Source organism: Lycium barbarum, chromosome 4 (assembly GCF_019175385.1).
Source record: "Lycium barbarum isolate Lr01 chromosome 4, ASM1917538v2, whole genome shotgun sequence".
Taxonomy (NCBI): domain Eukaryota; kingdom Viridiplantae; phylum Streptophyta; class Magnoliopsida; order Solanales; family Solanaceae; genus Lycium; species Lycium barbarum.
The window spans coordinates 48,128,827-48,143,687 of NC_083340.1; the positions used below are offsets into that span (position 1 = coordinate 48,128,827).

Below are 14,861 nucleotides of genomic sequence, written 5' to 3' on the forward strand. Positions count from 1 at the left end.
TATTACTGAACCAGTTTATACTTGAAGAAACAGTTGAATATCGATTTCATGCATATCTTAGAGTTAAGTAGGTTTCAAAATCATTTAGACGACTTCCTAATAATACTAACGTATTTCCTAGGTTCTAAGCATACAAAGGGTTTCAATATTTACAAGTGTTGTTTACATATACAACTTATATACAATGATATACATAAACACACACACACACACACAAATATATATATATATATATATATATATATATATATATATATATATATATATATATATATATATATATATATATATATATATATATATATATATATATATATGAAGAGTTGGGCTGGTGGGCTTACCTAAGCCCACCAGTTGCCTATTTCTACCTATAGGTGGGCCTTCAACATATTTGCTTCCCTTACTCAGATTCGGACTCGATCAAGGAAGGGGTTGGACCTCAGGCCTAACAGGTTTTATGCAATAGAAATCGGCCCAAATGGAGGTGTCCCATGCAAACAAAGACGAAAAAGGAATATGCAAGGTAGAAAGCATCTAAACTTACTTACTCTATTATCAAGAACTTAAACAAGTAAACATTCGAATTAAGCATATATACATCAGGTGTATACAAAAACATATATGCACTTATAATAGATTAAGCAAAAACCTTCATGACACTTGAAGGCCCAAGGAAATAAACATGTATGAACTCAAATAGTAAGCAGGTTCAGGCAGCCCATTAGCAAAGCCCAAATAGACTAAGCACACAAGAAAGTTATACTCGAAGCCTTGATTTTAAATTACAGAGAATGAGGTCTTGTAAGATGTAGGCGCATGATACACCAGATATATCCTCTTTATATACACCAGAGTGTATACAAGCCTGGTATATCTGGTGTATTTCCAACACCATATTATGTATACAAGCAAGCAAGATAAGAGAGAAAGAGAGGGGATGACTTAAATAGATTTAAAAAACACACAAGGCTTAGACATACCAACAGGATCACAAAGATGCAGCAATGAGCATTTGACAAAGCCAAACTGAATGCAGGCAGACATGAGAGCAGAAACACAAATTCAAAATCATTTGACAAATGGATAGGCATACTAGATAGTTTATCACTTATTTGTAGTCTTATCATAACCATAGGAAATCAGAATAAGCATGAGCTTCTACATAAAGGGCTAACAGACAAACAGGACACCAATATTTTTCTAGGTTCAGACCATACTTTAAAAGGGAAACAATACATTGCCAATTCATGTGATGCCTCTAAGACAGCATATAAACATTCAGAAAAAAGGAAACATGCTCAGATGCAGAGAAAAAAAGGAGTGTCAATATTCAACTGGCCATTTTGGACTTATACAATCATATAGGATCTCATGACACACATACTAGCTATTTAGCATCACTTTAGACCCTCATTTATGCAATACCTCTTACTACAAATTGACAGGGAGACATATATTGAGCATATTAGTGAAAAAACATGTAGAGTTTGATATCAATCAGCACAACAATCATATATTTGATTCAAATTTAGAAAGAATAGGCAAGATTCCACAGACACAGAGATATTATACTTAAATTGGGCAACCACATACCTACAAACATTTTCTAGACCTAAACAGGTTCCCATATGACTCATTCATGAGAAATTAATGGTAGGTCTAGGCTATTCCAGGTTGGCTTCTTAGGTTTGTGTCCTATATTCCACATCAGACCATTCTAGTTGTTGGATGAACCTTAATTTTAGACTAATTGTGACATGATAGTCTTCTAAATCATTTAGGCAAAAAAGGCATTCATTCAGAGATACTATCTTTCTAAAGGTGACCAAAGTTAAGTTCACACTCTCATTAACCTTGTTTAGACTTATCAAAAAAACATCTGAACCTTACTCTTATCATGCTAGGAGGGCTAAGTGAATCAGACAAGCTCATACTAAAACCAACACTTATCAGAAATGGTCCATAAATCAGCATAGGGACCTTAGTGGTACCATATTAAGCTAAAATGGACAAACTTGTTATTGAAAGTCATTAGTCATGCCACTTTAATCAACTGAGACCCATTTAGGTGTAAACTCATACCTAGAGGGTTCAAACAATACAAACACAAGTTCACATTTCATTCAAAATCAAATGATACACATAAACTAGTTCTTATACGTATTTAAGATATGGTAAACTTATGTTTGATAGTGAACTTCAAGCAACAAATTGTCATCCATAAGGCACAGTAATAGCAAACCCAATAGGCAAACAAAAGGTTAAATGAACTTCCATAGCACATCACACAAGATACAAACTAAACCATTTATAATATCACTAACAACATGATTTGATCAATAAAGGCAATACTGATCTGATTAAACCAAGAAGATTCGACAATGAGTGAAGCATATGCTATATTAAGCTATCACTAGCAAAGCAATAACTAAGCGGTGAACAAATACACACTAATCATGTTGAGCTACTATTAACAAACAATTAACCCACAGTGCAATTAAAGCTTGCTAAGTCATGCTAAACTACCATCTATAAGTAATTAACCTAAAACGGCAAAACAATCAACATGCTAAATCATACTGAATTACTACTAACCAATAATTAACTAGAAGCAATCAAATATATCCTAATCATGCTATACTAACAACAACAGAGAGTTAACTAAAAGAAAACTACTAAGCATAGCAGAAATTAACTATAACACTTAAGACTAGACAAAACCTTAAACAAAATAAATTAAAGGAAGAAAGACTACCTTTCTTTGGCGCAGCTTGGTTGAGAATGGACTTGGATCAGCCTCCTTGCTCCTCCACACTCAGCCACACGCTAAGAAAACAAGAAACAAAACTATTTAAAAAAACTTAAACTAACTCGAAAAAGTAAAGGTTTCAAGCAAAGTTGCTAAAACCCTAGGTATTTTGAGTTTTTGTGAATATTCAATTGATATTCTATCTCCTCCTTTTAAAAAGTAGAAATGGGGTTCTTTATATAGAACCCCCAAAATTTCAAACCCTAGCCCCAAACCTGTTAGACCCCGTATTTTATACGTCGAGTTATTCGCGAAGGAATCGACGTGAGGTAGAAACCTCGGATTTTTAATTTCTAAACTAGACCTAATCGGTTATAAATTTTACTTAGTGTAAAAATGTTATTGGAGATTAGGAACTACTTAATTGTGGTGTTAAGTAAAAATTTGTGACAATAATGAGCCAACAAGAGTATCAAACGTCCAAGGTAAAAAGGATGACTCAAAGTCATCTAAAATAAGGCTAATGGCAGACATACAAATGTGCAATTAAATGTTGATTCATCCACTACATTTTCAATATATTGTGGACAATTAAATTGGAAGGAAAATACAAGTTATATTCGGCCATAAAACTGAAATTTGGAGGAGAAAATTTGGAGCATACAATTGAATATTTGAGCACCTACTACTTTATGAAAGTATACATTATTTTAGGAAGACATCACATGGTGGAGGGATCACTTTACATTAAATATTGCTCATCCATCTTGGCATGATTACAATAGACAAAGGGTGATGTATGAATCATTCACCACTCTTACAATTGTCTTGTAAACAATTGAAAAGAATGAAGAAAGGAGAGACAAGGGAAGTAGGCTAGCTGAAAGTGAAGGGAAAGAATTAGAAAACATTTAAGTGTAAAGTTAATGGAATGACTCATGCCATAAGTGGAGCATGGGACCAACTTGTAAGCATCAGATTTGAACTAAATAATGATCAAGAGATCAGCCATCACAATTCATTTCTACTACACAACACAAAGAAAGAAAAGCCTAATTCTAGAGAGAGAAAGTCTCGGCCAAGGGACTGATTTTTGAGCCCTTTGAGTCTTGATCCATAAATTATTTTCCAAGGTGTTTCAACCCTTTAAAAGGTCCCTAGAACGTGAAGATAGTCTTTGGAGCAACAAGAACAATTTTCATCTCAAATCACAAACTCTAGCCAAGTAGAGAAGTCAAGTTGTCAAGGTAAGATCTAACTTCTTTTGCTTGTATTAAGGGTGATGTAGATGAGTAAATATCAGTTGTATACATGAAATGATGTGTGTTGATGTTGGAACATGATAGTAGTTAGGGGGTTATATGTGTTGATGTTGAAGTATGGTTGTAACTTGAAGAACATGAATCGCATGCATAAAATCATGAATGTTGGTGTTGGAATGTTGTTGTGACCGAGGGGACTGTTTTGGTGGAATTAATGAACTAATTTTCTTTAATAAATATGGATGTTACTATCACAGATCTCATGGTAAAAAGAATGAAAAGAATTGGAAGGTTAAAGGTGAAGTTGTGTTAGTATGAAAATAAAGTGAATCTATGATTTTATGTGAAGTGATGTTGAAGCATGTTGAAACCATGTGTGGACTGTTTTGTGAGGAAGTTAGTGAACTGTTTTTACTTGATATTTTGATTGTTATTATCATGAAATTTATGATGGAAATGAAGGTGTTTAATGATTGGAGTTGAAACTAAAGTCGTTTGAGAATTGTTGTAAGGATTATAGAAATGACGATATAGCGTAGTTGCGTATGAATTGATGTTGTACTTGTCGTGTGGATAGCTGGTCATAACTTACTGAAATTATATGAAAAGAAGACATGAAATGATGTGTAAAAATCATATGTGGTTGGCTTAGTATGTTCGTAAACGTTTGCAAGAATTCCGAACATTGTTATGTTGTCGGTTACGGACTGTTTTGGATGTGTTGTTGGTTAGGGACTGTTTTGGACTTGTGTTTTCATTAAGTTGGAAAGACTAATTATAAGTTAAGAGTATACATCATATTGTATGTTGGATGGGTTGTTATAAGTTGTTACATGCAAACGTTAAGGCTACGAACTATTAGAAGTAACTTGAGAATGTAGTAGCCGTATGTGAATCGTTATTGCATGTTGTGAATGTGGGCTGTTTGGAATATTGTTTGGGCTGTCCGGATTGATATTGAACATATAATTATTGATGTTGGGCTGGTTATATGTACTTGGTTTGGATACAAGAGTAAACGTCGCCTAAACATCTAGAAAGTTGTTACTAACGTTAGAATACGTTTTGAATCTCCCCGTAACTTAAACGTAGTTGTTGGCATCTTAATATAGGTTGAAGTATTATTGGGAAGCGTATACATATTGTGTGACGAATAAGCGCTAAAGGTATGTGAAGCTAACCCTTCTTTCTTTTTGGCATGATCGTTGTGAAATGAATATACGATATATATACGAATCAAAAGGAAACTCCTATTCCTAGAGCCACTAGGATGGCTATTGATTTTTGATTCCCATAAACTTATGCTTTGATTCATATATATTAATGTGTACACATGATTTCAAAGTTCCATTTGATATAATCCACAGGGACATCCGAAAGGTATATGAGATGATTATTATTTGAAATTGCGAACGATGGTTCGTGTTGACTATTCCATTGAGTCCTTAAAAATGTTTTGAATTGCATATAGTTTCTCACTACTCTGCTCGTGCAAATCTCAATATATCTTTCACCGAGTCCCGGGCCGGGTATGTTATCGTGCACACTTTCACTGTATTGTTCGCCGAGTCCCTCATTAAAGGGCCGGGTACAATATATATATATATTTATATTCTGAAGTTATGCTGTGTTATGAAGTTATGCTGTGATATGAAGTTATGCTGTGTTACGGAGTTATGCTGTGTTACGGAGATATGCTGTGTTACGGAGATATATATTATATTCTGAAGTTATGCTGTGTTATGGCGCCAGAGACGGGGTGGCGACCATGTTCACCGAGTCCCATAATGGGACCGGATATGATATATGATATTGACATGCATGATTTATGTTTCGAAAGCAAGTACTTGGTATTGTGGTTATTGTACTCATTTTCTGTACTTCTTATTTCAATTATGATCCTGTTTTCTGTATTTCATGCTCTACATGCTCGGTACATATTCCGTACTGACTCCCTTTCTTCGGGAGGGGGGGGGGGGGGGGGCTGCGTTTCATGCCCGCAGGTGCAGACATTCGCTTTGGTGATCCGACAGCTTAAGATTTCCCCTCTGCTATTTGGAGAACTCCATTGTTCCGGAGTCCAGAATTTGGTACAAATCCTTCTCGGATATATATTTATATGCCTATGTGGACTAAGGGTACGACGGGGCCCTGTCCCGGCATATGTTACGTTACTGTTGATACTCTTAGAGGTCTGTGGACATATGTGTGGGTTGTGTATGGGTTCTGTTCAGCTGTGTCTATACGATGTGCTGTGGTATGATGTTCGTATATGATGGCGGCCTGGTCGGCTTGCATATCATATTATTATATGATGGCAGCCTTGTCGGCTTGCATTTATATGATATTTATGTGACAGTTCTGAGGCCATGGTTTGGTCGTTATAAGATCCATAATTAGTTTGATGTGAAATGAACATATAGCTAAAGAGTATGTATACGGGTGTCCATGTCGGGCACCAGTCACGGCTTACGGGGTTGGGTCGTGACAAAACCGATGTGGGACTTTACAAAAATCTGGGAATTTCTCCCTTACCTTCCACTTTCAACGGCTCTGATTGGAAACAAACAAACAACGAAAGGTTAAATTTGACCTAAATCGAGTCAATGCCTTCGGTTCTTCATGAACTAATAGGATTTAAGGATTCAAAGTGGGTAAGACAAAATCCATTAAGGATTTGTACTCGTTTGAACATTATAATGCGGGAAAAGTAAAAAAGAAAGATGATTAATACCTCGTTTGGGTGGCATATCGACAGATTTGGTTGAGAAATGGCAGAGCACTTAATGCTCTTGCCATTCTCGGCTATACCAAGTCTAGAGGAACCCATGCGGGTCCTTATCTTTGCCATTTCCAGCGTGTAACATCAGAGATGCGAGAGAAGAGAGGAGACGGCTAGGGTTTCCACTATGGGAACCCTTTGCTACGTCTAAAGGGTCGTTTGACTCTGTTGAGTGAAACAAATGAGAAGGAAAAAGGGGTATTCACCCCCTTAAGTGCTGAGATGGGTCGGGTCGTGTCCTTATTGGACCGGGCTTGGCTGATTAAAAAGGGGAGGGGGATTTAAACCTTTGTATACATGCATATGCATATATATGTGTGTATAACCAGGGGAAGAAATCACAATTTCTTAATAAAATGGTCACACTTGCAAATGTCTATTAATTAAACACCTTGATTATGACCAAGACTTTCCTAATTAAACTACTTAGATAAATTATTGCATAATTATTTATACAAAGCGACTTAAATTACAATTACAGCCTTAATTGACTTAAACCATGAAATTGGTCATTTCAATTATGGCCACATCTAATCTAATCAACCAAATTACAACTAATTTTGCATAAATGGCCTTAATCGATTTAAACCATGAAATTGGCTATTTCAATCATGGCCATAATTAACTAACAATTGATTATTTCAATTGCAGCCACAATTAATCACATAGCAAATAATTTTCAAATAAATTAAGGTTAATTCAGAAAAATATAAATGCAAATTAAAGAATTGAGGGGTGATGTCACGACCTGTCTAGAGGGCCGCGACGAGCACCCGGTGCTAGCCCACCCGGGCGCCCCTTATCTCACGCTTATGCTTACATCTAGGTGAGCCACATAATTAAACGCATAATTCTATTCATTCATCATGCTAGTCCCATTGGACAACAATGCCTTTATATCATAATTGGCATCTATGCCACATCAACTTACATGAGCCGACAAGGCTATCAAAATGATATACAAAATATAGGCCGACAAGGACAAACATATCTAACCATATACACGTGACTACGAGCCTCTAAGAAGGGTATAACATATCACATGAGCGGGATAGGACCCCGCTATGCCCATAATCATATACACAAAAGAATAAGTACCCAAAAGCTATGGCTCCGAATGCAATGGAGCTCTGCTATGTAATCTCTGAGAAAGCAGCTATGGATCAAGCCTGTCTCCCTGTGCACCTGCGGGCATGACGCAGCGTCCACAAACAAAAGGACGTCAGTACGAAGTATGTACTGAGTATGTAAAGCATGATCAGTATCAATATAGAAGCATAAATAGCAACATAGGAAATAGCATAGGATGGGAGATGGCAATATCATTGTCGTATGCACTTACTTGCCTTTCATAGGAACTTTCCATTTCTAATGCGTATTTGTGTACATACATCATTATCCGCATAATAGTGCCCGTACCATATTTGTGCTCATATTCGTATACATGCCCTTATTCACATTCATATACATAGTCCTATCATATTCGTATTCATATCATATACATAATCATATCATATACATAGCATTTACATAGCATACCCGACCACGTAGGATCGATGTTTCATACATACTTGGCCAACCAAGGCTCAAGGTTACTCATACCTGGCCCTACCAAGGCTTCAGGGTTACATCTACCTGGCCCTACCAAGGCGTCAGGGTTGTCCGTACCATCTGCAGAGGTTACGTAATCATATACATACTTATTTACATATCATACCCGGCCTCATAAGCTCGGGGTTCCATAATAGTCGTACATAGATATATATACATACTAGCTCATAAGTGTCATTACTATTAACATCATTATCATCATCGTCATCATTATCGTTATCACTATTATCGTCATTCGTCATATCTATCTTTATAGGCTTACTCGTTATAAGAGGAACTAGTACGATCGTAGCGTATCAAGAATCGTGAGCTTACTAGCTCGGAAGATCAAATCACTTGAAAGACATCATATACTTATGGAAGATTTAGACGTTTGGCTAAAGAAACATGCCTTATGAAAGAAGGGTTAGCCTTACATACCTTTTCCGTTTAACTACTCTACACTTGCGCGTTCTCCTCCAATGCTAGCGTTTCTACCTTCATTACAGTCATACTATCATTAGAATCGATAGCTAGCATATATGACTAAAGCTAGAGAAAATCGAACAGCATTTCCTTTATTTATACGACATTCCTCCATAACGTATATCAACTCCCAAACGTCAATAATACATTCACAATACCATAACAATAGTCATTATTCATCCACATTATCCACATCTCTCAATTTGCTTTCAATCACTCACATCTATGGCTATAACACACGACTATGTCCATTCACGTACATTACTCATCTCATGTTCTCCACATCATTTATAACACATTTGCATCACAATACCTTAAGACTCATAACTCAATTCAAACTATTTCTCAAAATGACACTATTCCATATTCATGACCCATTTTTCCATACCTTTCTACAATTCAAGTGTTTCAACTCTTAAATACCTTAAAAACATATAAATGTCATGAATCTTACCTTACATGTTGTAGGAACAAGCCTTGGTTGATAATATTCCACTTGAGCAAAAACCCTAGTTTACCTCCATGAGATTTCTTGACTTTGAATGATCCTTGATGGTTTTCTTGCACTTGATTCACTTGGTTTATGTTGTTGATCACCAAATATACTTGAATCCTTGTGGAATATATGTAGAGAGATGTTTTAGAGAGAAGGGGTGTGAAGTGGAAGTGAAATGGAATAACCTTGGTCCCTTTATTTAATGAATCACAATTCTGCCCGACCGTATATACGGACCAACTTACAGTCCGTATAATTTATATGGACCGTATGTCTAGCCGTATATTTGGTCCAGAAACTTTTGCCTTTCTGGGCTGATTATACGGTCCCAAACATACGGACCGTATAATTTATACGGCCAGTATGTTTGGCCGTATAACTCCCTGTGGTTCCGAAGTCCGTTTCGTCGATTCGTTTGATCTTCAATCCTTATGGAACCTTCTAAACACTTGTTCAACACTTCAATACCAATCTAAGGGACGTTATCACACTTCTCCAAGACATCATTGAGTCCTCATTAAATCGTTACTCGTATTTCTTTTCTGATACTCATCGTAAGCCTTGCCTTATCTTAGCCAACTTTCTCGTCTTACATCGGGTGCCTTTGATCTCTCACTTAGGGTCATCAAATGTCGTTTCTTACTCATGGAAATATCGTATACTCGTACTCCTCACTAGTTCGTTCACTTGTGTACCAACGGAAGATTTTTCGAGGTGTAACATTCTTCCCCCCTTAAGAACATTCGTCCTCGAATGTTAAAGTCTTCGGGACTTCTATAAAAATTTCGCCAGAGTTTCCCCTATAATATGGCACTACCATCCTGTCACAACAACCCATAATATCGATGCCTCACAGGGCCATAACATAATAGCAATAAAATTTGGCCACACACGACCAGAAAGCATAAAAGGAAAACATACATACCTTATAATCTTGATGTCTCATCTTGGATTTCTTCCAAGGATTGAAATAAATGCGGGTATCTGGATCGCATACTTTCTTTCGCTTCCCTTGTCATTTCCTCTCGTTTATTTATCCTCCATAGAACCTTAACTGAGGCTACCTCTTTGTTTCTAAGCCTCCGTACATGCCTATCTAATATGGCAATGGGTACCTCTTCGTAAGTCAATCTCTCTGTCACTTGTACATCATTTATTGGCACAATCTTAGTAGGATCTCCTACACATTTCCAAAGCATCGAGACATGGAAAACTGGATGGACTGACTTCAAATCCGGAGGTAGATCTAATTCATAGGCCACTTTGCCTATCTTTCGTACAATCTCATAAGGCCCAATGTACCGGGGACTAAGCTTCCCCTTTTTGCCAAATCTCATAACGCCCTTCATTGGCGACACTTTCAAGAATACCCAATCTTTAACTTGGAACTCTAAGTCTCTTCGACGATTGTCCGCATAGGACTTTTGATGACTTTGGGTTGTTAACAACCGACCTTGTATGAGCTTAACTTTCTCTATAGCTTGTTGGACCAAGTCTGGTCCTATCAATTTAGCTTCTCCTGCTTCAAACCACCCGATTGGGGATCTACACTTTCGCCCATATAAAGCTTCATACGGTGCCATTTGAATGCTAGAATGGTAGCTATTATTGTAAGAAAATTCAATGAGTGGCAAATGATCATCCCAATTACCTCCGAAATCCAGCATACATGCCCGTAACATATCTTCGAGAGTCTAAATGGTGCGTTCAGCTTGTCCATCGGTCTGTGGGTGAAATGCCGTGCTAAGTCTCACTTGGGTTCCTAAACCCTCTTGGAAAGACTTCCAAAAATTGGCTGTAAACTGAGTCCCTCTGTCTGAGATAATAGATACTGGAACACCATGGAGTCTCACTATCTCTTTAAGATAGAGTTTTGCATAGTCTTCTGCCACATAGGTCGTCCTGACCAGTAAGAAATGAGCTGACTTTGTGAGTTTATCCACAATCACCCATTTGGAATCATACTTACGTCGAGAACGGGGTAAGCCTGAAATGAAGTCCATGTTAATCACTTCCCATTTCCAAGTTCGGATTTTTCTATAGCTTGCAACAATCCACCCGGCTTTTGGTGCTCGATTTTCACTTGTTGACAATTAGGACATTGAGCTACGAATTCCGCTATATCTTTTTTCATCCCATTCCACCAATATATAGACTTTAGGTCATGATACATCCTCGTCGCACCGGGGTGAACAGAATAATGGGAACAATGAGCTTCCCTCAATATCTGGTGGCGTAGACCTGCCACATTGGGAACACATAATCTGCCTCTACATCGGAGAACTCCGTCTCCTGAAATATCAAATGATGACTCCTCTTTTTGAGGAACTGTATCTCTGTACTGCATTAGCATGGAATCTTCGTATTGTCGCTCTTTCACTTCTGCTACTAGCGACGAGACTGCTGAATTCTAAATAGTAGCTCCCCTGCTACTTGACTCCACCACTCGAACTTCTAGGCTAGCTAGCCGCTGGAGCTCACGGGCCATTTCCCTCTTCTCTGGTCGTACATCACATAAACTTCCCATCGATCTACGGCTAAGGGCATCAGCTACAACATTTGCCTTTCCAGGGTGATATAAGATATCAACGTCGTAATCTTTTAGCAATTCTAACCATCGTCGTTGCCGCAAATTCAACTCTTTCTGCTTGAAGATGTACTGAAGGCTCTTATGATTTGTATAAATATCCACATGGACACCATATAAATAATGTCTCCATATCTTTAATGCATGAACCACTGCGGCCAATTCTAGATCATGGGTTGGATAATTCTGCTCATGTTTCCGTAACTTCCTTGAAGCATACGCAATCACCTTACCATGTTGCATCAATACACAGCCTAGCCCAATGCCTGAAGCATCACAATAAACAGCATATCCTCCAAATCCCTCTGGAAGTGTCAAAACTGGGGCGCAGAAGTCAATCTACCTTTCAACTCTTGGAAGCTACGTTCACAAGCGTCTGTCCATTGAACTTTGCCGATTTCTGGTTCAATTTTGTGAGCGGTGCAGAAATAGAAGAAAAACCTTCAACGAATCTCCTGTAATAACCTACTAAGCCCAGAAAGCTACGAACCTCCGTAGGAGTTGTGGGCCTTGGCCAAGTTTTCACGACCTCAATCTTTTGACTATCCACTCGAATACCATCGGCTGCAACAATATGCCCCAGAAACGCCACTGAGTTCAATCAAAACTCGCATTTGGAAAACTTTGCAAACAACTCTCGAGTTCGAAGAACTCCGAGGACAGTACGCAATTGATCCGCATGTTCTGCCTCGGATCTAGAATACACCAAGATATCGTCGATGAATACAATCATGAATAGATCTAGGAAAGGCCTGAACACATTATTCATCAAATCCATAAACACTGTCGGTGCATTAGTTAGCCCAAATGACATTACCCGGAACTCAAAATGACCATATCTTGTTCTGAAGGCTATCTTAGGGATATCTTTCTCCCTAACTCTCACTTGATGATACTCGGACCTCAAATCAATCTTTGAAAACCATTTGGCACCTTGCAATTGATCAAATAAATCATCAATCCTCGGAAGAGGATATTTATTCTTGATCGTCACCTTATTCAATTGCCGGTAATCAATGCACATTCTCAAAGATCCATCTTTCTTGCGGACAAACAACACAGGTGCTCCCCACGGGGATGAACTAGGTCTAATAAAGCCTTTATCAAGCAAGACTTTTCACTGCTCCTTCAATTCTGCGGGCGCCATTATATAAGGAGGAATAGATATAGGCTTAGTGCCTGGCAACACATCAATGGCAAAATCAATCTCCCGCTCGGGAGGAAGGCCTGGAAGCTCGTCCGGGAACACATCCGGAAATTCATTTACTATGGGAACTGACTGAAGAGTCGGCGATTCAGCTTCTACATCTTGAACCCGAACTAGATGATAAATTCAACCTTTTGTGATCATCTTCCTTGCCTTCAGATAGGAAATAAACCTACCTTTTGGTGACGCCATATTTCCTTTCCACTCTAACACTGGTTCTCCCGGAAATTGGAAACGAACCAATTTCATTCTGCAATCAACATTGGCATAACAAGAAGCCAACTAATCCATGCCCATGATAACATCAAAATCCACCATTTCTAATTCATGCAAGTCAATCATGGTACGACGATCACAAATCACAATTACATAATTTCTATATACTCGGCTAGCTATTACCGATTCACCCACGGGTGTAGACACCTCAAAAGGTTTGATCAACTCCGGTTCGACTCTAAATCGACCCGCAATATATGGAGTGACATATGACAATGTGGAGCCCAGATCAATCAAAGCATATACATCATGAGAGAATACCGATAATATACCTGTAACCACGTTAGGAGAAGACTCAAGATCTAGGCGTCCAGCCAAAGCATAAACACGGTGCTGAGGACCGCTGGAACTGGAAACTCTCCCTCTGCCTCTACCATGGCCGACTGGCGCATGTGAAGCTGGCCCCTTAGGGCGTACAGATACTGAGGATCCGGCTATCGACCCTGAAGGCTGGGTCCTACCTCTACCATGAACTGAGGGAAAATCATGCATGATATGGCCTGGTCGACCACATGAATAGCAAACATCCGAACCCAATCGGCATCGACCCCAATGTAACTTCCCACACTGGGAACATCGTAGTGCGGGTGGCCTTGCCTGACCCGAATCATCTCTGAACTGAGACCCCGAATAACTCTGACTCGGCCCGGAACGAGTAGATCTGTCGAATCTCTGGCCTGAAAACCGCGGAGGCGCACTAGTCATAGAATAGCCTGAGTGCCTGGACATCTGCTGTCTGTGCCCGCCTTTGAACTCACTCACCGGACTCTAAAATCTAGCCCTCTTGCTATGACACCTATCCTGCTCGCGCTCACTTCTCTGCTGTTGTAAACTTTCTTCTAAGTTCTTAGCATGAGTCTGAATGCGTGCAATGTCCATATTGTCCTGAAGGGACGCAGTCAAACATCTATCCATCAAATGTGGCCCTAGCTAGGCCTTTAACAAATCGGTGTACCCGGTCGCCCATATCCGCTACCATGGCTGAAGCATACCTAGATAAAGAATTGAAGCGGAGACTATACTCTAGAGCACTCATGCTACCTTGCCTCAAATTCAAGAACTTATCGGCTCTAGCTCGCCGAACTTCTGGAGGCATATAATGTCAAAAAAAAGCATCAACAAACTCTTGCCATTTCGGGGGAAGTGCATTGGCTCCCCGTGAAGCCATCCAAACTGTGTACCATTGGATCGAGACATCTCTCAATTTATACGACACTAACTCCACCGATTCGGTGTTCGAAGCATGTATCAATCGAAGCGTCCTCAACATACCATCAATGAAATCCTGAGGGTCCTCCTCCGGCTTTGACCGGAAGAATTCCGGAGGGTTCAAAGTAATGAAGTCATGGGCTCTTGCACTAACAGCCCTATTACCTTGCCCTGCACTTTGCCGCTGAGTCTGAGCAGCAACCAACTGAGTAAGCAA

The 14,861-nt window shown here is 38.9% G+C and overlaps 1 long non-coding RNA gene across 1 annotated transcript; it reads right to left on the bottom strand.

Moving 5' to 3' along the window:
- Positions 1-313: 313 nt before the first annotated feature.
- On the bottom strand, positions 314-6,955 carry LOC132638420 (uncharacterized). Its single transcript, XR_009581723.1, has 3 exons — positions 6,746-6,955; positions 2,756-2,826; positions 314-445 (listed from the first exon to the last, which is right to left on the bottom strand). It is a non-coding gene; the product is annotated as an uncharacterized LOC132638420 (long non-coding RNA).
- Between the last annotated feature and the right edge of the window lie 7,906 nt (positions 6,956-14,861).